The 26325-nt window shown below is 44.1% G+C and overlaps 1 protein-coding gene across 4 annotated transcripts in view; it reads right to left on the bottom strand.

Annotated features, from left to right (window-relative positions):
• LPAR1 (lysophosphatidic acid receptor 1) overlaps positions 1-18862 on the bottom strand; it is a 78366-nt gene extending 59504 nt beyond the window's left edge. Inside the window, exon 1 of one of the 4 annotated variants that reach the window (XM_030005243.2) lies at positions 18731-18862. The gene's annotated coding sequence lies outside the window, so the exon portion shown is untranslated. Of the gene's footprint in view, positions 1-1580; positions 1935-12739; positions 12854-18371; positions 18436-18730 lie in introns of those variants that run through there. The other 3 variants (XM_030005241.1, XM_030005244.2, XM_030005242.2) reach the window with 3 other exon arrangements.
• Positions 18863-26325: the final 7463 nt, after the last annotated feature.

Genomic DNA, 26325 nt, shown 5'->3' on the forward strand with positions numbered 1-26325 from the left:
TGTGCCCCTCCAGCCTTTTTGCCGGCTCGGCATGAGAAGCTGAAAAATCCTTGACTTTAGACTAAACATTACTGAGCAACAACTGAAAACATCAGTGTGTTATCTACATTATTCTCATACTGAACTCAAAACACAGCACTGTACCAGCTACTAGGAAGACAATTAACTCTATCCCAGCTGAAACCAGGACACCCTGTCAAACTTTGTTGACAGTGTGTGTATTTGAATACACACGTTTTTACTGTACAAATTCTGCAGCTTGGTTGGTATCAGCCTGGCTCTTTCACCTGACACCCCTCTCCCAAAAGCAGGAAAAAAGTCTGTCATCGCATCTACCATCTATTACTATAGCAATAAGTATCAGAATATATGTAGTAAACGGTACTGATTAAGCAGGTTAAATAGCAGTGAAATCTGAAATTACACTGCTGGAGTTGGAATTTATTTTGTCAGTAATAGCATGGAAGACAATTATCTATTTCTAATGTCACAGGGACTGATGTGAGCACTGACTGGGTTGTACCACTTTTCATATGCATCCTCATAGAAGGAAATGGATGCAACTATTTAGCATGCCTTCAGACCAACAACCAACAAATTGCACAAGTTATACCTGTTATTACAGCACATGCAACATTACCCTCTGTTGTCCAGTGAGGACCAGTTATGCAAACATGCCACCTCTCAAAGCCTTCCCATCTGTTGCTTCTAGCCACTGGACAGACTGCTTTAAAGAGCTATGGAACTATAGCATCTCGCCCATTTGGAAGCTTTTCATAAGAGTGAATAAAATCACTGTGAAAATAGATTTGTGAGGTTTTACTGAGGGGTTGTGGAAGTCTGGAAGGGGAGTGCCAGAGGAAAGGGACAACATTGCTCTGTTTCCCATGCTGGCTGTACCATCACCCCCCTGGAGACAGCCTCTGCTGGTAAAGCCAGACATTTCTTGAGTCCAACTTCACTGTCTAGAAAAATAGATTTTATTGGAATTTGCTAACATATGGAAAGGTTCAGACACAACAATAGGAAATCTCTACCTTGCAAATATTGCAAAAAAACTCAACCCCAAAACCCACAGTAAAACATACTTGATGGTCTCTGCCCTTTCCCACTAGCAAAAGTGAGTATCACAGAAGTTACAACCAGCCCCAAGAAACTGGCCGGATTCTTCAGTCTGAGAAGAAAGATCAATGACAGGCTGAAGATGCAATGAAACCAAGCTACTCATTCACTTCTGCAGAAGAAATTGAGATCCTCACAGGAAATGAGGTGAATTTTCCATGCTGAGGTTATGCTAGTACATCAAAAAGGGGCAAACCATAATTTTTCACATGCACCAAGACAGGCAATAACTATACAGAGTAAAAGATGCTTATGTAAGTAATACCTCATCCTCAAAACACAGCACACACCTTTGCCCAAACTGCAACTGGAAATCAATCCATATCCAGAAACATTTTTCCATCAAATCCCTGTCCCTGTGGAGAAATGACTTAGTCATTTCTTTGCAGTAATCAATGGTCAATTCACTTTGCTATTAAAATGTCAGTTCTTTGCAGGTACTGTTTAAGAGATCAGACCTTTTCTTTCGCAGGCTGAGTGGGTTAATCCAACAGCATCAACTTCTATCCAGATAATTTCTGCTCACAGAACTTCGTTACTGGTGAAGTAATGCACTGTTTGTGCACAAATATTTCCAGAGCAATTATTTAAAAAAAAAAAAAAAAAAGAAAAAAGGATCATTTTCCAACCTGACACAACAGATGAACAACAACAAAGAAACTGGCTGGACAAAATATCATTAAGGCTTAAAAGGGAGGTAAGGAGAAAGGAGGGAGGGACACATGCAACAAGAATAATGCAGTACTTTAAATGTTTCACTGTCATCAACAAATGACTTGTTAATAATAAATAAACTGGCAACTACAATGGACAATTGAGCTGGTTGGCCCAAAACCCCAGAATCGGTTGGTACTAACCCCTCTCTCCTGCCATCACTGGCTATACGGTAGCACAATAAGATTTTGTAATATTCCATCCATCAAGCTGGGGGCTGCATCCCAATGCCTGAAGCTGCAGGAGCGCTAGCAGAGCTGCACTTACAGGACATCCCATGTGACGGTGAAGGCTTACAAACATCTGCAAAAGGGTTGGCAGCGAGGTAGGCTGAGACAGCCTCCTTCCTAAGTACTGAGAGAGACCAGGAGAACAGCCTCCAGCAAGACCTCTGGACAGCAAGTGCTGTGGAGTTCCCCTCTTCTCGCTGTTGAAAACATCATCTGCTTTCTGGCTTTTCTCAAGTGTGGTGGTTTGGTTTGTTTTTCTTTTTTTAATCTGAGCACTTGTGACTTCAACAACCAAAAAAGCAGAAGGACAAAAACTTTCCCAAATTCAGATCTAATGGAGTCACTGAACATGTCAAAGCAGATACTGTCTACACCAGTGCTGCTCCAACTTCAGAGCGACAATGTCCTAAACAATTGTCTTGGAAGTGATTCAGTGTCACAAAGATACACCACAGAATCAGGCATTTTATTATTGGTATGGTCCCACGTAAGTAATACATCTGCTTCTATGTTTGTATGATGCCTGCTTTGATTGCACTTTGTCAGCCAAAGCGTACATTCCACATAATATATAGCACAACCACCTCTTAGCCACTAAGAGCATCAAAAGCAGGACAGCAGCATGTTTAGCTGTGTATCACCTTGCAGATTGCTTTACTGAACAGCAACAGCTGGCCAGAGCATTCAGCTTTTACTTAAGCCAAACCAAAACAAAATAACAACAAACAACACCTTGGGAAATTTAACCTCAACTTGCCCAGTCACCTGAAAAGCATCTTACAAAATGCAGAAGTCCAAAAACATATTACAAAAGCAAAAAAAAAAACCAAACCCAAAACAAAACAAAACAAAAAAGGAACTCATCTTTCCTACTTTCCCTTCTGCCTTCAGCCAACTCACACCTGTACACCTCAAAGAGTTTTTAAAAGGTGCTCCAGGGAAGTTTGCAACTTCCTGAAGCTAGAAGAGACTTACAGTTTCCACTGCCTCAGTCTTCACTTTCAGGAGTGCAATACAGCTGTTAGCCTTGCTTTTGTAAGGAAAAAGGATGAAGTTTTCAGTGGTAATCCAAGGCTAGAAAGAAAATTATTTCAACACAAACTTAAAAAATTGCCCTTGCATTCAGTAGGACTCTTCCACAACACAATAATCAACAGAGGATCTCGAATCAACACCATTTACATTCACAGCGCAGCCTGTGCTTCAAAGAAAAAAAAAAAAAAAAAAATTACATCAGTCAAACCTTTTTGAATAGGAGCTCTGTGGCTAATCAGGGAAAGATCATTGTTCTGGTATCAGTAATTAATAATATGAGTACTACAAGACTGCTGCTAAACCTTCCCATGACAGAATACATCCTGCAAGGAGTTCAGCAACAACGTGTCAGGTGGAGCCTCCTTACCCACGCTAAACAGTTTCATGACCTCTGCAGAGGCAGTGTGGTGTGAAACTGTGCCTTCTTCCCCACTGCAAGGTTAAGACGACAATCTGTCACTTTATTCATCTACCACACACTGAACTAATTTACATCAATAAAATAGTACCACTGTGCTGTGGCACTCTCCCCAAGAAATCACCTGCTCTCACAGAGAACACATGGGTCAGGAGAGACATCTTCCCAATCATCCCACCGGCAAGATCAGAGCCCCTGCCCATCCCCCCAAAAAGCAGAAGATCAATCTGAATATATAAAAGAAAAAAAATCCCTGTTCACAGATTTTCAATGTAAAAAATTCAGTAGATAGTACACTACCCTGAAGCATTTATCTTGCAGGGAAATCTTTTCCATATGCCACTCTATTTTGCCTGTCACCATGCCTCATACTCCTTTCAAGCATGACAAAAGCAGGCTGACCACAGTTATGCACTGGGTTCCACCAAAGGGCACACAGTTCAAGCATCTGTAATTAACCTATGCATGTCTGCCTTTCTCCTTTACCTCCTCTGATGTTTATCCCCACAAGGGAACTTCAGATGTTTTACTGTGGCCACTGTGAAGGCTCTTCGGTAAGTAGATTATTCCCCAAATTAGAAACTGTTCATTCTTTCAGGAATTGTTTTTTGTCTTGGGGTTGTGTTTTTTGTTGGTTTGTTTTTTGGGTCTGGGGTTTTTTTGTTTGGTTGGATTGGTTTGGGGTTTTGTTTTGGGGTTTTTTTTTGTTTGTTTACTGTGGCAAACCAAGAGTCTGATCCTGTGCCCATGAAGTTCAAATGCATTTCGTTGATGACCTCCATGGCAGGCAAGGGAGGCAGGAGGACTCCCACTTCCCCAAGCATTTGCTACAGGTCCAACCCTGCTGAAGTCAGAGAGCCCCATCACCATTCTTTCTGCAACACGTACCCATGCGATTTCTTGTTGTTGGTTACTCATGGCAAAAGGTATCTGTGGACATGACGTTACAGCATTGGTGGAAGCAGAACAGATTCTCATTTGGCCCATCGTGACACTTATTTTCAGATTAATGGAAATGACCAAGAACATCTTGAAGGGAAAATGACAAACATCTTCCCTCATCTGTGTCAGTGGTAGCAAGATGTTCACTTAAAAGCTCTTTTCTAAGGCACATAAACATCCCATCGTGAAGGCAGGAAACTAAACATTGCTGCATCTGATTAAAAATAAAAAAGATTTTTCTTGGCCTTTCTAGTCTTCTGTGTCCAAAACAATTAACTCCTTTCTCTCAAGATATTCTAGGGGATTTGTATTTTTACTACTCTGACTTCTGCTATCAGAAGAAAATGCCACATTTTACTAATAAACAGAAAAAAAATTTTGAAAGGACAAACCCATAGCATTTGGCATTGTAACATGTGAAATCATGAACACACTCACCCTAAGTCATGTCAATTATGGTACAAACTGGACTCACATCAGCAGCAGGCTAATCCACAAGGCATGCGGCAGCACACCAGGTTTCTCTGCATACTGCTCAGATGGGATTAAAAAAAAAAATACATTTCAAGAGCCACTCATCATTTTCTATTTAAATCTCAACATTTTTGCTGGAAGTGCCACCATCATGCTGTCCACAACTGAATCATGCTCCTTTTCCCCTTTCAACACAGGATACTTTTTTCTCTCCCTGCTACACATTGAGGGACTTGAAATCTTATTTACCATTGGACAAAACTTCCATTTAGTTTGTGTAGTTGTCTTTTTTAAGAATCCTTTCTGTACTTCCCTGACCTAGGTCAGTTCGCACCATCCAGTACAATTCTCTCACTTGCTCAACCTCCTTTCCTGATTATTTCCATATTGCGTCTATCCCACACCCATCTCTTGGGCAGCATTTTCTTGCTGTTTTAAAATCCAAAATGATACTTTGTCTTCTCTTGAAGCCTCCTACACCTCTGAAAAGCTTCTTCTGAGCTTTGCCTGAAAAGTCCAAAAAATTCTGCATGGCTTCCTCAGTTTTCTCATTTTTCTGCAGTTCCCCCTTTAAAGCCAACATGTCAGGTTGCCTTCCCATTACCATCCAGACCCTCTAGACTTATTTCAGTCATTATCTATCAGGAATGTAGCTTCTCCTAATGACCTCCATTAATGCTTGCTTGTTAAGGATTGCTTAGAGATGATTGTTGCTTTGCCACTCAGCAAGGCTGGAGAACCTCTTCCCACTCTCACCTGGGGGAATGAGTGGGCATCTGCCTTAATGCAAGGGATGCTGGCTGGTACATGCATGTTTCTTCAGATGCATCAGGACCTTCTTCAACAGAATGATCAGGTCGGCATAAGATAAAATAACCAAACCAAACACACAAGAATTGCTTTAAAGCATCTGTACTAACCACAGCACCAGCTTCAAAAAACAACTGTACCAGCAGCTCCAAAGGGTTTTTTGAATTAATGAGTGCTGGAACAATAAGATATCCCTTAAAGTGAATTTCTAATTTCTCTGTTTCAAGTAAAAGCAACGTGAACTAGGAAGACTCCAGGGTTAATAATTCATGCCATCATCTAATTTCAACATTATATTACTACTTTAAACTTCAAGAAAGAATCACCAGAATAAAAAGAGGAAAAGTACGGCTAGACACCAGCTACTGGAAAATAACACCAATCTGCTTAGGCTTACATAAACCAGTAACTACAATGAGGATGGTCCCTCATAGCACAAGCACAAGGAAGCTGCTGTCATGTGACAATGTTTTCATAATCTGCACTTTCATCGTAATGACTTCTAAAGTACCAAATACTTCTAAAGTAAGTAATTTCAAAACAGTTTCTGAAACTCTTTTAAAATGGTTTATTTCTACTGACAGTTGTTAAATTTGAAGAAGTTAACTAACAGGGAGAAAAGTTCAAAGTCACCATGGATAGCTCATCATTTAAGACGCATCATTAACTGTTGCTAGCATCGTGCGTGCATGTGTGTGTGTAAAAGGAGCAAGTATGGTGCATGCTTTTGTCCTCCTCCATTATAAACAAACAAAAACACAAGCAAGGAGCTGCTCGTTAAAATTTTTCTTAATGCTAGGATTGCAAGAAGCAGTTTTCACAACACAGAGCCAAGATGGAGGCACTGCCTCACACTGGTAGTTGACAGAATTTAACTCCTAGTGCATTCTCATCACTATTTTGCTTACCAATCAGTATCATTACAGAAGACAACAGTAGGCAAAGTCACTTGTATCAAGGTGTAAATCACCGTATAAGATATCAGGACGCTTTTCTGCAGCTATTGCTCCTCAGCAGGAAAAGCAGCAAGAATTTATCTTCTCAACAACTTACAAACAGACATTTAATATTTATTTCCAAGGGGAAAAAACGAAGGGATACAATTCAACACTTCCATGGATCAGCAAAAGAGACTCCATTTGCTAACCCTACCTGACATGCTCCACCTTTTGTTTAAAACTCAGAAAAGTAGTAGTATGCTGGCATTCTTCTGAAACAAGTTTGTATTCAAACATTCAGGCAATATCCTTTTCACTAGATAAAAAACATCTGGATGGTAACAAAATGTCACAATTCTCTAAACAGCTTTGAGGGGGGCCAGAATTAAAGCAAATACTTCTTTTCCCCCCCTTCATCCAGAAAACAGATGTTCAATCTTCAGGCTGAATGAACCACCACAAAATAACAATAATCTGGAAATGCTGAAGCCAAGGAAGTCCACAATTAAGCATGCCAAACCCCAATCCCCAAATTACAAATGTACCATCCTAATATAGATCTACATGGGCCCTGACCAATGGTGTGCAAACAGGAGTTTAATTAAGTTTATCTGAAATAGAAATTTGCCAACCACCCCCCACAAAAAAGTACATTAAAGACTGCAAAGCATCAGCTTAACATGGTTCAGGCCAGCACCAAGGCAGACACAGTAACTGTTTATCAACCCCTCAAACTAGAAATAACAGTCATGCTGCTTCAGAAATATTTTTGTAACATCTGCATTAGTTCAACTGATTGTTCTCCAGGCAATTTCTGCAGTGCTGTATTTTGCATAGTTAAGCTGAATGAAGTTTGAAAGAATTTAGAATTGACAATTAGAAAGAATTATCTTAATGACAGGGTTTAAATTCCCTATTCTCACGTCACTGCTTTTTCCCAAGGCCACAAACAAACTTATCTGATGGACAGCGGTGACCCAGAAATAAGATCTTACCTTTGATCTTGCCACGATGAAGGGGGAGCAAACCCAGTAGCTCAAGACAACAAAAATCCTAATGTTGACAAATGAAAGGTAATTACTTCTTGCCCACCATGCAAGTCTCTGGTGTGCTCAGGACAATACACCAGAATTTGTGAGTCCATGCTGTAAAATCAGGGCTGGTTACTAGTTTCTTGGCAGAGATTGAAAGGTCTTCAAAGTCTGCACCATATTCCCCACTGCCTACAGCATCCCAAGCCAACCACTTGGGGTTTTTGAGGAACAACGTTTAGGGATGATCAGGAAGTAACACACTCCCCAAAATACCCTGGGAACAGCAGCAGCTGTCAGGGATGCTTAGTAGAGAGCTGCAGCAGAGTACTGGGTTTTGGCCTCAGGTAGCTCATGCTGATCATTCCACGAATTCAAGATTTATAAATGCAAAGCAGTTCTGAAATGTGCCCTGAAAGGAGACAGACGAAAACACCAAGATTTCATCACCTTTCTCTCCAACCCTTCCCCTTTCAATTATCAAGTGAAGTTTAAGGCAACTTAGGCTGCTGCCTATCTGAATAAGCAGGTAAACACAGAGGATTAGCACGCAGCTTGACTAATTCACTTTAAGAATTGACTTGGATTAACTCTGAGTTAGTTTAGCAGACAAGCTTTTAGTGCATACTAAAATGAATCAAGTGGGGTGTTGTAAATTCACACCATACTTCAGTGATTGCTCAACTTCTCTGACTAGGTCCTCAGCATCCATACTACCCAACAGAAACAACAAATATTTCAATCAAAATATTGATATTTAGGAGATGCCGAGAATTCAAGTGGAAAACGAAAAGCCAGGAGGCAGAATGCAATCAGTGTAAAAACACAACAATAACAAAAAAATCTTCTAACACATATGATGACAGAAAAGTTAGTGTCTAAGCACTGTCTAGTCTGTCTCACCACTTTTCAGATACACTCCTTTCACACATCTTTTAAAGTGCAAGAAAGAAGGAAAAGCAATCCTATTGAGAAAAGTGCAACTGAATAGCAATGGATTGATTATCCTTACAGAAAAAAGAAAAACAAAACTAAATAGTAGTTTGCCTCAAACTCTCCCCTTGGAACTCAGTGCACATTAACACAGGCACAAACATTAAATGCACACACACTTCAAAGCCTCCTTAAGACAGTTCGTAACAAAAGCATAAGCCATAAAGCATTACTTGGGAACCACTAAAACTTTTTTTTGTGACTACACAAACAAACTAAGAAGTCCAAGGGATCCAGGCCACAAAAGGAGAACGTATGGAAACCCACCCACAAACCAGATTTTTTAGGCATCCCACAATTGCAACCTACCAGCTATGTCCACGACACCAAAGCTAAAGGCCCATGCAGAGCTCCTCTGACCCCTGACAAAGACCACTTAGGCATGCTGGGTCTGATTTTTGGTCTCTCCCACTGCTGAGCAGCCTCTCCTAGGTCGGCCACCCTTACACAAACATGCGTCATGGCGCGCCGACAGAACTGACACCGTTTTGGAGAAACCCAGTGCCTGCTACTGGGTCAGCTGCTGTGTAAGGCCACTGCTGGGTCCCATCTGCCTTCGGTCCCACAGCAGCCGCCTTCCAAGGATGCTCCACTTAACCCAACAGGCAACAATGCCCGCGATATAACCAACCAAATCCTCAAAGTTTCCCAGTATAGCCATACTGGCATCCCCCTCTAGTGGAGACGCAGCTTACACCAGCAAGAGTCCCCACTGCAGGGTCTGGGGCAGGGGGGGGGACGTTCATCAAACCACAGTCGGAATGGGCAGGGGGAGATGCAGGGCACACGATGACTTCAGCACAATTACGGGATGCAGATGCACAGCACCTTCGTGTTCAAGTTTGCTACCAATTGAGAAACCTCATCTTGGTAGCTCCAAGGAAAGTCCGTATTTTCTTTCTCTCCTCCACATGCCTGTCAATGCTGTAGCACAAAGGAGCTGGGTGTGCCTTCAATCCCGCAGTTTTGTGCCACTCTCCTGAAGGAAAAAGCAACTGCTTTCCCACAATAATCATACCAAGGGTCCCTTCACAGAGTCTTCCTGGCATATTAAGAAAAATTTAGAGAGGAGAACTGAAAAAGCGGTAAACAAGTCTCTCAACCAGAATGTTGTCATTAAAATCTGGGCAACAGGCTTCTGTTCATAAGAGACTTTGTGGAGGAGATGCTGAGGATGGAAATATGCAGGACCACGGCAGAAGCGTTTGTTCAGGCATATTAGTTTTAAGGCATTTATGTGTTCTACAATCATGTAATTCCCTCCTGTCATCAGGTTGTCATCAGCTTGCATGCCTCTCCCTGCATTTTTTTCTCTAGGCTGAACCTCTTAGGATGCTTTTGTGTGTGAAACTTAAGCAACCCAAGGCAGGGAACAGAAACATACCGTACGTACTTCTTGGAGAACCAGGCACTAAGCTATGCTATTCCTATCAACTGGTTGCAAAATTGCAATAATTCTAGAGACCCGTTTTAAGTCTCTTCACTAATTACCAGAATTGCTTTGATCACAGTAATACCGTGAAGTCTCAGACAGCTTCCAGTCTCACTTGCATAGGCTATTTGAAATAGGACACTGCAACTGCTGTAAAAAAGAAGCTGAAAGACTAGGGGAGCAAACAGATGAATTTGGAAAAGTCTTCTCTAGTTTGCAAGGTTTCTGTACTGGGAAATGCACTGCTCTGAGGTGAAATTTTCATCAGTTCCATCCAAAGCTTTAGGAGGAGCAAAATGAACCTGACGTGTTGCCAGCCACATCAGGACAGCTCTCAAAGCCCTGTCCAGAAGCCATGCTCAGGGCAGGTCAAAGGCACCCTGGCTCATCTCCACAGCACTGCTCTCCATGTCTGCCACATTTTGGGAGGGACAGCCAGCAAAAGGAAAGACGACTAAACTTGATAGGCATTTATAATGGTATCTTTCAAGTACAACATGTCGCATTCAAGACGGTATCCCTTGAACATTGGGTACCTATCCAGACATCAATTTGCCTGAAGTTGGTTACCCCACTGCAACAGCTCAGGAAAACAAATCAGTGAATCCCATTTCTTTGACAAGAGGAATGAGGGAGCAGTGACCCTGTTGGAGCACTGGCCTTGTGTCTGCAAGAGTGTAGCAGTAAGTGGGGGGGACATGTGGATAGAAACAGCTGAAAGCCCAAAAGAATCCTTCACCGAAAGCCAAGGCTGCGCTCCTCGACCAAATCTAACAATTATGCGGATGGTAAACACATGCTCAAATGTGACTCCTAGCACATTCTAGGCATTACCATCGCATATAGGACAACACGCTCTTAGTACCTTGGCTGATTCCTCCTGACAAGACAGGAGTGCCCAGGGACATTCTTGGCACGGACACAGGGAACATTTAAGTTATTCTCTTTTACCAGTCACTTGCCAATCAGACACTTCAGCAGTGTACACATTTGCAAAGACATCTTCCAAGTGCAATAGTAAATGACATGCAATGCAGTATTAATACAGAATTTACTGTGCAGCACTCTCCTTTGGGATTTACAGGCTTATTGTCACCAGTCTGAATCTATTCTGGTCTATCGCACATTCCCCTACCAATTTCCCAAACGCTTTTGTACTTCAGTAATTAGTTTTATATGTTCAAGACTATGGAAATGTACTTCAAAGTTTAATCCTGTAAGCGCAGCCTGAGGCAAAGTAGCCAAATTGCGCCTTTACATCCTACATTACAGCTTCATTACCACACCAAGCAACACCTTACCACCGCAGCTTGCCTCAGGACTGTAAAACTACTGACCCAATCTCTACAGGGAATCACTGAAAACATACCTGTCACAATAAGCATGCAGACAGCAACTACACAAAAAGTGTGTAATTTGCTCCTACTAGCTGGGTTGTCAATGAAAGTGCTCAGAAATGTCTGGATGGAAAAGCAAACACACACATGCACCCCTGCCAGCCTTTGCTACTACTTCTTCTTTGGTCAAACGTAACTGCAGAAATGGTTAATAAAATAACAACGAAATCTTAAAGGTGCTAGGGCCCAAGAAGCAATATCGCAGCTGCACAGTACAGGATTGGAAAAAACACCAGGAACCAAAGGAATACTGTATCTAGACCACAATAACTACCACCACAGTCCGTCCCAGTCCAAGGCAACTTCTTCTACGGTCAAGGTGACCTCCTCCCGACACAGCTGTTGGCTTGAGATATTAACCCACTGTCCTCCACCAAGGTCTCCTGCCTTCAGCCAGCCAGTTGACCGCCAGCAGCTGTAGCTGGCACCGCTGCTTGACAATTTGCTTCTCCTGGCCCCAAAGCAGCAGGAGAGCAGAGGTGCTCACCACACCCCAGGTCTGCTGCACTACGAGCTGAAGGGACAGTGACCGCCGCACCAGCAGCATCCCTGGGGCAAGATCAGCCCTTCCACCTTGCTCGCTGCCAGCAAAGCTGATTTGGAAACGAGCAGCAAAGAAACTTGGGCTTCCTTCTGCACCAGCATCCCAGTGACACCTGTAGCCTGGCTGGGGATGGGAAGGGAAGGCAAAGGCGCATTGCCCTTCACACGCTGCAGCTATATAACACCCTGGTTCCCTCGCTACATCACCTGCTCAAGGCTTCGGAACACCGTCCTGCAGGTCTGATGTCCACAACAGGTCACAAGCAGACTGCACTATCTGTGACTAAACATTTAGTGAAGTCCAGTGGCTATGGGTCACAAGCAGACTGCACTATCTGTGACTAAACATTTAGTGAAGTCCAGTGGCTATGGACCCTCTACCAATGCCCCATTGCAGCAGACAAAACAACACTTGCCATGCTTGCAAGGTACATAGCTACTTCCTCCTGAGAGGTTAGCAGTCTTTCTCCTTTCCTGCAAACACCAACCTGAAGTATAACTACCTAACAAATAGATGTGACCTGTACAGCATCTCCCTTGACTTCTCAGATACCAGTAAGTCTTTGCTGAAGTTCTTGTTAAGCTCAGTGCTCTTAAATATTCACCCACCCATCCAAAGAAGATATAAATTTCTCTGTGCAGTAAACATGCAATACTCACCCAACACTTTTTTTTTTTTTTTAATTTAAACAGAGCTGCAGCAAACTTCTTCACAATAAAAAAATGATACTGCTCTAGTTATACATACATTTTTCCACCCAGGCTTAAAACAATCATCCCCAAATGGTCAAAGAGCATCTAAGAAAAGTCTCTGCAAACTGCTCTCTTAAATAATGTACTGGCACCATGTCGTATTTGACATACACGCCCTAAAGAGGGGGAGGAGGGAGGGAAAGGGGCTCACAATGAAAAACAGTATGCATTTCTTTTGCCAGATTTTTACCACTCTTAAAATCTCCAGCATTTTGTACAGAAAGATCTTGCCTTTGATGTCAATCCAATGCTTTTTTGCTTGCTCCTGCAAGCACTGCAGTATGCAATACATTTTCTAGCTGGCAAAGAAACGGATGTGCTGTCTAGAGAGTGCCTGTAAAATTCACCCTACTCAGGAGGTCATTGTGGCACGTAAATTCCTAAAGAAAAGGCTAAATGGTGTGCAGGCCTCATGCTGGTGTATTACAGCGAGTTGAAGTTCATCATACACAGCTATCAAACTCATCAGCACTTTTTCCAGCAGTTTCAAAAATCCACTTCAGGAGATACTTGCCTGTTATTTACAGCCAGAAGCAAAAGCAGAAAGATAGTATTAGGCTCACATACTTGGCACCTTTGTATTTTTAAATAGAAGGTGAAAGCATCTCCGAATTTTATCTAGAGTATGCCACATGGAAGCCAAAAAAAATAAGCCGTTCCAATGTCTCTCAAGTTAAAGTAATTTAAAGTAAAAATAATCCAGCTGGCACAAAACTGTAACACAGTTCTCACCTATACAGTACCTGTGCCCTCAAAACATGCTTCCTCCTAAAGGAGATGCAGCCTTCCCACTTTTGCAACTAGAAGCATTTCTTGTGCCACTGATCCAAGCTATTTACCAGCACCTCAGCAGCAGACCACGCTGTGATCCGCGAGTGAGGAATGGCTAGGGGCAACCCTTACCTCCCGTTTCCCCAGCAGGAATGACAGCCAGGTCATCATCCAACTCCACCAGCAATAACCTTCAAGGTCTTTGGAAAGCAAAACACTCTCCACACGCCCCAGCCCAGGACACCGTCCAGGCTATTCATCCCAGGAGTGGCCTGAGGAGGAAGGACGTGGTTCCCCCCGGCCCCGGCAGTGCTGCTGGCAGGGGCACGCATGCCTTACCCAGACTCCTTGAACCACAGTAGCCACGCGAGTCTCTGGCTGTTTTCGCCTGCCAGAAGCAGAGGAAGAAGGTTCACTTTCTTTTTAAGAAGCAATGCTTCTTTACCCTGGGGTAAATGTGCCAGCGCTCACCCGTTTATGTGCACTAACATAATTGCCTACATGATATGAGTCAAGAAGCAGGCAGATCAGTAGGAAGTAGATGCAGGACTGAGAAAAATGTGTTTAACAAACTACTTCAGGCTGTGCCTGTCAGGAAATTCTGGAGACTTTGCACTGATCCGAGCAAGGCTATTGTTCCTCTATACAGAAATGCAATGCCTTAACCACCTCAAAAGGTCTTTTTCAAGGGCTCGTTAGAGAACTACAATGATCATGGAGCTGCCATGTGGGATAGGGATGCACATATACTACCCAGACTGGGACTAAACAGGCTCTTTTCCTTACCCGTGCTAAATGTTGTGCAAATAGAAACGACATTTTCAAGAATAAGGGCACCAGTCATTAAAAAAATGAAAACTGATTCTAGAGTGCAACCTTCAGTCAAACAATGGCCAAGCCTTTGCAAGCCAGGTGTGGTTTTAATCAGCTTGGGTGTGGGGGAAGAGTGTCAGGCAGTCAAGAAACAGCAATGGATGAGTGAAGGAGAGATCTGGATATACAAAGTCTGGCACTTCTCAGAATTCTCCTCTAGCTTCAATAAAAATCAAAACAAGGCACCAGACCTGCTTCAGGTGTTCACTATCATTTGCTTGAGTACAGGAATGAAGATGCAAGAATGCACAAGCAATGCTTCTACTTGTTTTAAAGCAACTAAGCTTGAAAGGTAAATGAAGAAAACCAAAATTCAGGTCCCCTGGAACGTAAGCAGAACAGCACCTCTTATTCCCTCAGTAGAGCTCTCCTCTGCCCTGGGAATAATTTTGCATTTCTGTCAAAGCAACACATCAGCCCTGCGCCTGATCCAAAGCTGTTCAATGCCGATACAGCTTTCACCATAGACATCTACGGGCCGTGGATGAAGTCTTAAGCTTCTGAGTTAGCTATGAAGGAAACTCAGGGAAAACAGAAAATGTGTAAGTTCAGCCCTAATGCCGCACCACTGAGGAGTGTCACATTTCTACAGTATCACCTCGCGACGCATGGAAAAGCAAAGTCAAAAACATACATTGGATGCTACATAATCACTACCAGTTCAAACCATTACCACCTCAAGTCCCTCATGATCAGATCCTTTGGGAGAGCAGTGGGCAGTGTTCTCCCTCCAAATTATCATTAAATCCTAAGACTTCAAATGGGGACCTTACCTGAGGAGAAAGCAGCCTTAAAGAAAAGGACAGAGGAAGGAAAAAGAGTGCAAATAGTTTTTTCAGGTATTAGCATTGCCTTTTGGTAACTCCTGTGGTTTTGTTTATATTTTAACAGCCATACTGGTTACTTTTTTAAAAGCTTGTCTCCTTTTCATACTACTAAACTGTTAAAAAAAAAAATATATAACCCATTGTGAAGGAAGAAACAGTGAAATACACTACATATAAAGAACTAATCCACAAACTAAAGATGCTGAAGGGATCAAATATTGTTTGCTTTACCATCCTTTCAGTAAAACAGCTCTATGCTTCTTTTCCCTTGCATTACTTGTAGCAGTTGCAGTTCAAATAACCCATTAAGATGGATTTAAACTGAATTTAAGCATCTCTTAAATCATAAGCACTTTTCCTTATGAAAGGGGTGAAATCCCAAGAATGTAGCAAATTCCAGTTTGGTGGGGGGGAATGATAACGAAAAGCACAACAGCCTCACAGTACAACCTGTTCCTGTTCTCAAATTCTTCTAGGTGTCCTTGGACCATCACCAAGACCATGAGTAACAGCTGTGAGAGCTCCCCATCCAGCCCTGTTGGCAACAGGGCTGCACTCATTTTTCCCCTGGGCCCGTACAATAGGGAAGCCACCTACACAGCAAATGACATGGTAACAGTGCTCAGCAAGCGCTGGCAGGTCACCATCTAGAGGTGCTCAAAGCCACCTCTTCAGACATCTGGAGGAGGCAGCTTACCTCTGAGAGCAAATGCACAAAAGTGCTGGGTACTCAGAGGTAAGATGGTGGTGGTCTCCCAACAACAAAGGCTACTCTGAAGAAATACTTGCCTTTCGGTTTAAACCTCTGAATACCGGACAAAACAAGCTCAATATGAAGAGGTTACTGAGAAACAATCAGCTGTTCATTAAGGTGTTACTAATGGCTCGTCACAGCGATGTAAAAGCCAACCCTGTGTAAGTCCTACCTAAGTTTCAGCTCCAGAGCAAAACACTTTCTTCAACACCCCCTCCTGGATACTCCACATGGTTTCACTGTGTGACACTGACTACAAGACCAAGTTAAAGACAGATTTTTACTTCCTCCCATTTCTTAGCAGAGAAGGAATTATATTTTAGTTACAATCTTCCAGAGATACTGATGAAAACCATGCAGCCATAAGTATCTTTGCACACAGTGATAAGGTTGTCTGTTACTCACATGTTAAGTTCACATATTAAAGCTGGGTACACAGTGTAGTGTTACTTCAATTTTGCATTTCCCATGTGTTTTGTCTCAAAAGCTGTTTAACCTTTCCACCCTCAATATTTGTTTTGAAGAGGGGAGGAGAAGAAAGCAGAGACCAGTCAGTATTTTCCTGTCTCCAACCAGCACCATTACTGGTAACTTCTCAGAACAAGGTTTATAGCAACCAAGGGTCTAACGAGTGTGACCTGTAATAGGGAGTAATAAGGACAACACCATATGAGCATGAAACAGTATTTCCCAGTATTCCTAAATAGCATTTCCTTAGTTATTTGCAGCCTAAAAGCCAGAAAACCACAGTTCAGGTACAACTGCACAGGATGAGACAGTGTCAATCTTTCCTGGAGAAAGACAGCATTTGATTTGTGTAGTTAATATTTAATAAAAAGAACAGTAAAACACAGGCCTATCAAGCTGCTTTGTAAGTCTGAGCACATATCAGTTAAGGAGAAACATATGGCACGCCTACAGCCAGTATTGGCGAGCTGCAGGTCAGAACTTCACTTAATGCCTGTGCACGCAAGAGTACCACTTCAGTCCACTGCTGAAATTGTCAGAACATACTATTTTAGCACTACAGTATACCCCATCCTCGCACAAGAGTAACAGGCTGCATAGCACACAGTCCTGGCTGCCAAAGAGAAACATGATTCTTAGACCTGAGAGTGACTCATTTTAGACCAAATGGTAAACCACACGAAACCTGACTTAGCATGCAAGAGACTTTCTTTGAAAAGAGAGAGTTGCAGCAGTTTTTAGTAGTAAAAGACTGAAGCTACCCCAATTCCCCAACACTTGGGGAACACAGGTTGCCTACAGAGGCTCCCACAAGCTATCCTGAATCTTCAAACAACTTGCAGCAAAGAAGAAAAAAAACAGGAAGGGGGGATTTGAGCAGCTTCTAATTTATTCACACCCAACTGATATCAGAAAAGTGTGAGCTTGTTTCACAGAGAAATCCACAAGAAAAAAAGGTTTAGACATTCCAACATTTTTCTGATAAAGGGCTATACAGAAAACTTTTCACACATTTCCGTAGGGAGAAGCTTTTTGGGGGTGGTGGGGGTCCCATTGCGGAGCTATTTAAAAAGAACATGCAGAAAGGAGCGCGAGGAAGAAGCTTGGTCCCTTTGGTTCCACCTCTCTCTTCTCACTTCAGTTTGCTAACGGCTTTTGTCCTAAAGCTTCCCTCCTGCTCCCCACCCTCCCGGTCTTTCTCCAATACTCTGTACCCTTGTGCTTGTCATTCATCCTCTCCCTGCTCTTTACCTTTGTAAACACCACGGATACACGCCACAGCTCCCATCCGACTTTAGAAGGCTCTTCGTCCGAAGGACTGAAAAAGTCAGGAGAGAGAGGTGGCGACCATTTTTTTAGCTAGAACTTTTTCCACTGCCTTAATCTGGTATAAATAAATCCAAAAGGGACTTCACGGAAAAGGGGCGGGGGGGGGGGCAGAAGAAGAAAAAAAAATCAGGACAGGCCCTAAGTAAGTGAACAGTGGCAGTACTGTCAGTGCCCCTTGATCAAACAAGTGTCCATTACTTACTCCAGGCCAACCTCAGAGATGTTAGTCCAGCAGGAACAGCAGCCTGACCCGACGCCAGCAGCCCATTAAAGCCCATCCCCAACGAGTCCTTTGCCGGACCCTGCCGCTTCCGAACGCGCGCCTCCCCCTTACACTCCTGCACACCCGCGACAGTTAGCGCCAGTGTGAAGAAATGCTAAAGAAAACACCCCAAAAGAAGAGGAAAAGAGGCCCCACGGACGCGGAGCCCCCGGGGAAAGAGGAGCGGGCACCCTCTCCCGGGCGGGGACGGCGGGACCCCCCGCTCCGCTCCGCTCCGCTCGGCGGGGCGCTTACCTGCGGGGGCTGCGCGGGCGCGGTTGGAGGGAGCGCGGCGCCGCCGCCGGCGCGCACAGAGGGAGGGAAGGAGGGACGGAGGGAGGGAGGGAGGGAGGGAAGGAGGGACGGGGAGGGACGGGCTCCCTCCGCCCCCGCTCCGCCCGCCTCCGCCGGGCGGGGGCCCAGGTGCGCCCCGCGCCGCCGCCGCCGCCGGACCCCGCTCCTGCCCCGCCGGCGGCCCCCGTCGGGGGAAGCGGCGGGGAAGGCGGGGAGCGGGGCGGCGAGCAGGGAGCGGCAGCGTCCCCGCTCTCCTGCCGGCCGCGGGGCTTGCCGCTGCGCGCTCTTCACTGCAGAGCTCGGCCGGCCGCGAAGGTTACCTAGGGTAAAGGCTGGGGGGCTTCGGGGCAAAGGCTGCTCGGCGGTGGCATGCAGATGCTTCTGGAGCAACCGAATTTTCTCCGCCTGCAAAAGTGTTCGGGCCTCCTGCCGGTGGTGGCAAAACCGTTTGGGAGCCCCAGTTACAGGAAGAATCCATCTGTAGGTTCACCAAACCCTTATAGCTGGAAAGGGGCAGGGTTGCACAACGGATACGTTTCCAGACTTGGAAGAGTTATGTTACTATACGAAAACAGGTTCAAATTCTTCCTCGCCCCCCCCCCCCCCCCCCATCATTTTTTTACTGTGAAATCGTCTGGTTTAGTTGGATTGCAGTAGCATCTAGAGGCCGCTTTTGCATGTGCATGCATCGAGTGAAAAGACAGTGCACAGCACTTACTGTTCGGTGGCTGAAATGGCTAGGCATTTCTAACCCCTGCGGAGAGATTTCTAGAGAGATTACTGACAACTATACAAGCCAGCAATGCCTCCAGCAGTGCAAAAGCCCGTAATGAAAGACCAAGCCCATTTCAAGTACTTGTGTTTCCCAAGGAACCAGAAAGCAGCAGAGATCATTCCCTTCACGTCAGATCTTTGCTTGTCTGCCATCAACACAGTGATGACACTGGCTTCCGTAGCTACTGACAATATCTGCTGTATCACAGATATTGTTATTAGAAAGGTTTTCAGCATCCATGTGAGCAGATTTCTTGCTGTCATGGCTGGTTAGGAGCTCTTTCCCATTAGGAAGCAGTCAAAGGCTTTTTTTTTGTGTGTATCAAAAGTCATTATGTATGTGTATGTATATATATTTCAAGAAGACAGATGTTTTGTCCCCACACAACACCGACCTTGTTTTTGTACTCAGCACTGTAGGATTTCACACAGAGACTAGGCTTCAAAGTGCTGAAAAGTCTTGTAAAGTACGCAGCAGGCCATTAACTTCGTAAAATGCTTGATTTCATCTTCTACCTGTTTCCAAACCAAGCTACCAAGCGTTTGCAAGAGGTGACCAAGAAGCACGTTCTGTTACAAGCTTTAATCCTTGGTTTAGCATCCATACACTAAGTACTGTGAGAGGTCTTAATAGTTTCCTATCTATGCACAGGCTGCATCCAGGTTGGACAACTGCAGGCTTGAAACAGTGTGGTCGAACTGCACACGTGTCCTTTCCTGCTGGTAGAAATGGGATGACCTGCATGACTCACTGGTTGAAAATCAGCACTTCAGAATGTAAAAATGATTCCTCCAGTGCTATGGCAATATGTTATTCTTCTGTAGCTTCATTATAAACCAGGTTTTACTCAGCTTTTTTGGGACAGCAACTGCCTGCACATGTCTACGGTTCCTGTCCTTTGCTTAGCCAGTTACCCAGATACCACTATAACAACCAAAATTTACTTTAAAATAATCAAAGCTTCAAGCGAAGGTTGAGCTGACAGGACTCACGTCTCTGTGGTGAGACCTATCACCCCAAGCACGCAGGAGCGTGTTTCAGTGGGATGGTGTAGGTATGAAGATGCTTGGTGGGAAGAGCTAGCGCCTCTGCAAATTGGGAATTACCACTGCCTAGCCTCCATAAAAATGTCTCACCTAGTGTGGTTACTCAGATTTGCTGATTAGGACCTTCTCAGTAGTGACTCTAGCTAGTGACGCTTGAAGGAAAATAGCAGTCCTGTGCTCATGGGGAAAGGCTGATCTGTGCATGAGATGGAATTGTATGAAGGCAAAATGATGACACACGTTAAAAAAAAGTATTTCTGAGTCCACCTTCAGTGACCTGATGTAGTTAAAGCAGCAATGTTTTTTCAGTTGCTTTGGTTTCTGTTAGTGATTTCAGACATGCTTGCTCAGCCCTGAAACAGTGACTTCTTATTTATTCAAGGCTAATATAATTAATTCTCAGTCCTCCACTCTTGCTATAACTAGAGAGTATAGGGAATCTTCAGCAAATCTTAGAAACAGCCAAATATTGAAGGTCCAGGGGAGATCACGTGGTCCGACAAAGTTTAATGAATGTAACTTCTGTGAGACTTGGCTGTGCTGCTTCACGGTCTGAAATGTGTTTATGTAATCACACACAGATGTACTGAATTGTATTAGATAGGGAAGTAGTTTTCACATCCTTCAGTCTGGAAAAAATGCCTGTTTCCAGAACAAACCATGTGCTCAATTTTGTGAATTGATTCAAATCATAAGTATGCTTAACATGTACACATATTGATATATTTGTATTTAATTCTCAGCATTCATACAGTTTTAACTGAGTGTCTGCAAGATTAGTCATACAGTCCCAGAAAAGTTAGACATCTAATTCCTCTTCAGTCTGGGCCTGAAAAGTACCTCTGGTATTTTTAATTAAAAAATAAAATTTCAGGAATTTACAGTTAAGATGTCTCTTCACTCTGTCACTGCTCTATGCAGCATACTGTCGTGTTCTTTTAACAATGGATAGTTTCATTTCAGGTTGGAAATGTGCCGAATCTTTCAGTGCAGCGGATGCTTTTGAAGGAAGTGTTAGATGAGACCACAATTAATAGTACCTTAGTGGGGGAGGAAAAAAAAGGCAAGCTTCAGCATTATCTGAAATAGGAATAATTGGAGAACTTGAAAAAGATTTTCAGTGTACAATTTTTATTGATCAGCTTTTAAGTATGTTCCAATTTCCTAAAACACCACCGTCCAAAGTGCATTGCTAAAGCATGTGTTACGTTATGAAGAACAGCTCCAGCAACGCACGCAGAATAAAGCGCTCTCTGGAGTTTGACTTTTTCCTCATTTATTATATATGGACTATCCTAAGCCCAGTGCTCACGTATAAGGGATCTGTTCAGAACAGGATGCGGAGGACTTTGAGCAAATGACAACATTACCCACAGTCGGAAAACATGCTGTTCTCCAGAGCAACTTCAGACACATCAGAATTCCCACAGAAAGAAAGCAGGCCTATCAGTAAAGCCACGACATCTTTGTTCCATTGCAAGTGCTTCTGCCCTTGTTCAGTCTCCTCCGGCCTCCTGCTATGTATTTACAGCAGCAGTGCACAATGTCCTGCGAACCATGAACTCCTCCAAAACCTGGAAAGCTCTCAAGGCAGAAAGTAGCTTTTTCCACGCAGTCTCTCTCTCCTTGTCTTGGCCTCATGCTGCGCGGACCTGAGCTCATCCTAATCCTTCTGCGGCGTAGCTGGTTGCTGAAAAGCTAACAAGACTGTACTGCTCCTGCAAGCTAAGCTTTGGCTTTTCATGGCTTTCTGCCTGTGCCCAGCCCCTAACAGCAGGACTGCAGGGCTATGACTGAAGGAAAATTGGGTGTCCATGGATGCCTGAACATATTGAGGGTTAGGGATGTACCCACAAAAGCACAGGAGAGGGTTGTTCCCCATAGTCTCTGTGGCAAGATTGGGGTCAAATCAGGCTATTTAGAGTAGCCTAATGCCAGAAACAAGAGCAGCATCTGTCCAAGTGACCAGTGCATCGGCTCTTTGTGAAAGGGGCTTTGGGTTTGTCCTGGCACTTGCACCATCCAAGTTGCCCTGAGATGGTTGTGGCAGGGTTTGTAAGATGCTTCGGGCAAATTATTGTTAGAGGTGCAAAGGAGTTCATTGCATGAGTGACAGATCCAGTAATAACTCATACAGGACCATAAGCCTCAGCTTTACTCTTAATAATCTTATGACCCATGTAGCATCAGGTGCTGGAACACACAAGAGTTGATGGCTGTGTGAAGCATATGATGCTTGGTTGGGGGGGGGTCATGGAGGCAGGAGGCTACCTTTTAGGAGGGGAGGCCAGGAAGCTGACTGTCACAGCTTCACCATGGTGGGGGATGTGAGACAGCCAGCGGGAACTATGAATTTTGGGGTAAGGACAGAGATGAGGATGGCTGCAGGTTCCATGTGGGGAAAGCGGCAGAGGGAGGCTGGGGATGTGCATCTCCCATGGGAAGGCAGCAGCACTGAACAGCCCCATGTGGCATCTGTCCTTCGACTCCGAGGTGTGGCTGGGTCACCGCCGCTCTTTTGGGGAAGCTGTGCATTTACACAAGATGCCTAAAAGCTCAAGTAGCCGCCCGGACATTTTGTTTTCCAGGTTCTCTAAGAAAAGGCACTTGTTTGTAGGGTGTTGAGGGAAGACTGGAAGGTCAGAGTTGCTCTGATTTGTCTCTTCATCAAGCACAGGGCCCCAGTCTGCCATGAAGGGAGTGAAAACCCCCTTCTCATGCGGATACAGGGAGACAAGGGAAAACTTTACCCCAGCAAGTGCAGCAGCAGCTGGTGGGCGCACTGCTTTAACACACCTCTCTAGCACCTGCTCCTCTGGCTGTGGCTGCGAGGTCCAGCGAATGTAAAATCCTGCCCCAACAGAGATCATTAGCTAACAGAAAGCATCTAAAATACACAATTTATCCTGTCTGTGCCCTTTCACCTGGAACTGAATTATATTTTCCCACCAATACATTGAATGCCTTACTCATTTCCAGGATTTAAAAAAAAAAAAAATTGCTCGGAAGAAGTCTGATGGATGCCTCTGTACTGTATATAACTTTGCACATCAGTTTGGTCTGTTTAAATGTCAGATATTTGAAGAGTTGCTGGAGCTACCATTTGAAAAAATTAAATAATGGCAAGTGAAAAATGCAGTCCTACATTAGAATTGCATTTCATTTGAGTGACAGTATTTATCACTAGTGTCTAAGTGTTGTTATTTTCCCTGAGATATAATTTGCCCCTTCTCTCTCTTCCACAGCTTCGGCACCACAAACCACTAAAACTTTTCCAAGAGATGCTGTGTCCACAGTGGGATGGGGAACATGCATGTCCCCAAAAGAGAAGCGGTGTGAGACTGAAGATTTAACCAAACAAAACTGAAAAAAAGCCCCATCCAAAACACAGGGTAGGACCTGTAATATTAGCTGAACAGTAAAGAATTTGGATATATTTAGTTAATGAAAGCTCTTGCTTGAAGGTAAGATTGGGTCATTTATGTCTGCACAGTAACAGCCCCAATGCAGAACATATGAATGCCAGATGGCTGGAACTGTTCCATTAATGAACTGATGCTTTCATTGTTCTGAATTTGATTTTGTAGCTTTTTGCTTATAATGATTTGATTGCACCATTAAAAACCTTCAATAACATCCCAATAAATTATTCAGTCCTCAGAATGCAAAAGTGGAGATGCCTCTCAGTTTCCACTTTCCACTGGCCTTAAATGGGACCTGCAGGTGTGCAACACCTCTGGTAGTCAGGCTGATGAATACATTTCATGCTGTTTTCTTAGTGCTGCCATTTAAATAATGTACGCACACGCACAATATATTCTTCTAAGGCACACGAAAATTCATTCCAGGTGACACTCCTTTAGAGTCAATGAGGTTATCCGGTGATGAATATGCAGGACAAAAAAAATCATAGGTGTGTGTTTATAGGGAGAAATTCCTTCAAGATATGTGAAAATACAGGAACGATGTCAGGCACTGAGAGATAACACTCTTCACCCAGAGTACACACCTCCTTCATTAAACATAATTCCTATTACAATAATCTTCCTGGTCGCCAGGTTTAATTAATAAGCAGTCTAGGAATCCAGTTCTTGTGTATGTTACCACAGGCACATGCATTTTTCAGGCTTACACACCTCCTTAATAAGCTTGCTCTCAGCTCCAGCACTCAACTCCAACACTGTCTGCATCTCCACTGTGGCTCTGCAGCCACCCTTTGTCACAGACAGACCTGGTGTAGTTAGGTGCCAAACATCTCTGTCCTCTGTGCCTCATTTCTGATCCCCATGTCTGAACAGAGCTTATAGACAGGGAGCCTGGAAAAAGAAAAAAAAGAAAAAAATTAAACCCGAAATATTAGGTTAGTGGTGAGCAAAGTCTTCCAACTAAAGCTGGACTTCTGCTGTACACCTACCTTTCAGATGCTGGAGGGGCTCCAATCCCTAGTGCCAGGAGTGAAGCCAGGTCTCTTATTTCTTCTTTTACTTCCATTTCCCTACTTTTAAGGTTGTACTTATTAAGCAAGCTGAAAATAAAGTAAAATAAAAAAAAAGAAAATGGGGAAAAAGAAGGAAAGTAGAGGAGTGTGGATGCAGACTGCTCTCAAGTCCCTTGGAGACATGCTTTGCTTCTGTTCCCCGGGGCTGCTGTGGCCCCTTTTTCACCTACCTCCCACAAACCTCCCCTGGTGTTGGTAGGGATTAGTCATCTCTGATCCAGCTTTTTGTGGCAGGGCTACACCAAGAAAGAAGCGGGTGTCAGGTGGCAGAGGGAGATTTTGGTGTCCACCCTTTTTAGCATGAATGCAGGAGTACAAAGGCAAGCTGGGATGGGGAGAGGTAGGGATACCAGGTATCAGAGCTGGCACACCTTTTCCCTAGGCACCCCTTTTCCCTCAGCAGAACACAGGTTTTTCCTGGGGTGCTCTGTGCAGTTTGCTCCTCTTGAACTTCAGCATTGTATCTCAGGGATACTAAAGGCAGGGGCTGACCTCCAGCCTGGAAACCATGTTGTAAGGATGGGATTCACCCCACCATCTCATTCCTCATTCCACCAGAGACACTGTGGAGTATCTAAGACCCGGCCCCCAGGTGTTGAGTGCACAGGGGAGCTGCGGGAAACCCTCCTGTGTCTTTCTGGAATAGAGGGAGAGGACGCTCTGGGGCATCCCAGATGGAAACAGACTTGTAGGTACCGATCCAGTTCCCCACCAAGGAAGAGTGAACCAGGGTGATGGAGACTTCTCAAGGCTTTGCCCATGTCCACGAGAGCAAAGCCGACATAATCCAGAAACGCAGCTGCTGCACCCTTACAAGTGCTCTGCTGGCCGGCTGCCACAGCACCACTTTCCGATCAGGCTGATGCTGCACACTCAGTGAAATGCCCCCTCTCCCACTCACATAAGCACAGAGGAAAGACTTGGGGTCAGCTCAGCCTTGTTAGTTAATAATTGAAGGCCTGGTTGCCTGCTACTATCTGCTGCCATTTAGGGTTGAATCACTGCTTGTGTTTACAAACCCACGCATAATATTTGCAGCATTTGTTTGCAAATGTTCTTGTAGTTCCTTTGTGCTGCCTTCACAGGGCGGGCAGAGTAAGGGCTACAATGAAAAAGAAAAGAAAGCTATTTGTTTAATGCCAGTGGAGTGGAGGAACAGACCCCCTGACCTCATCAGCTAAAGCCACTTTAAACCTGATGAAAGTCTAACCCTATATTTTTAACAGATGAGCACACCTTCCTTGCCATCACATCTGCTTTTTTGAGCAGTTGCCAGAAGTTGGCTGTCTCGGACAGTGGTTTTCAAATATTTCTGAATGCCCACTTCTCATTTCTTTTAGTAGGAAGAAGGTGTCCAAAGTGCAGAAGGAGGTCTGGTAATTTCCATGGTAACTCTTTGGAGATGTGTTTGCCCTGATGGTGACCTCCTCAGCACCAAGAGAAACCAGAAATAGCTCCACTTCTGGCTTTTGAGCTGTGCCATAAAACAAACGTGGGGCCACATCAGATTTTCATTTTTAATTTTTTATTTCAGGAGCAAAAAGCCTCGCAGGAAAGGCAGAGCAAAGAGTCACCCGAGCAGGGGCAGGGAGGAGT

This window comes from Aquila chrysaetos, chromosome Z (assembly GCF_900496995.4).
Source record: "Aquila chrysaetos chrysaetos chromosome Z, bAquChr1.4, whole genome shotgun sequence".
In the NCBI taxonomy this organism is placed as follows: Eukaryota; Metazoa; Chordata; class Aves; order Accipitriformes; family Accipitridae; genus Aquila; species Aquila chrysaetos.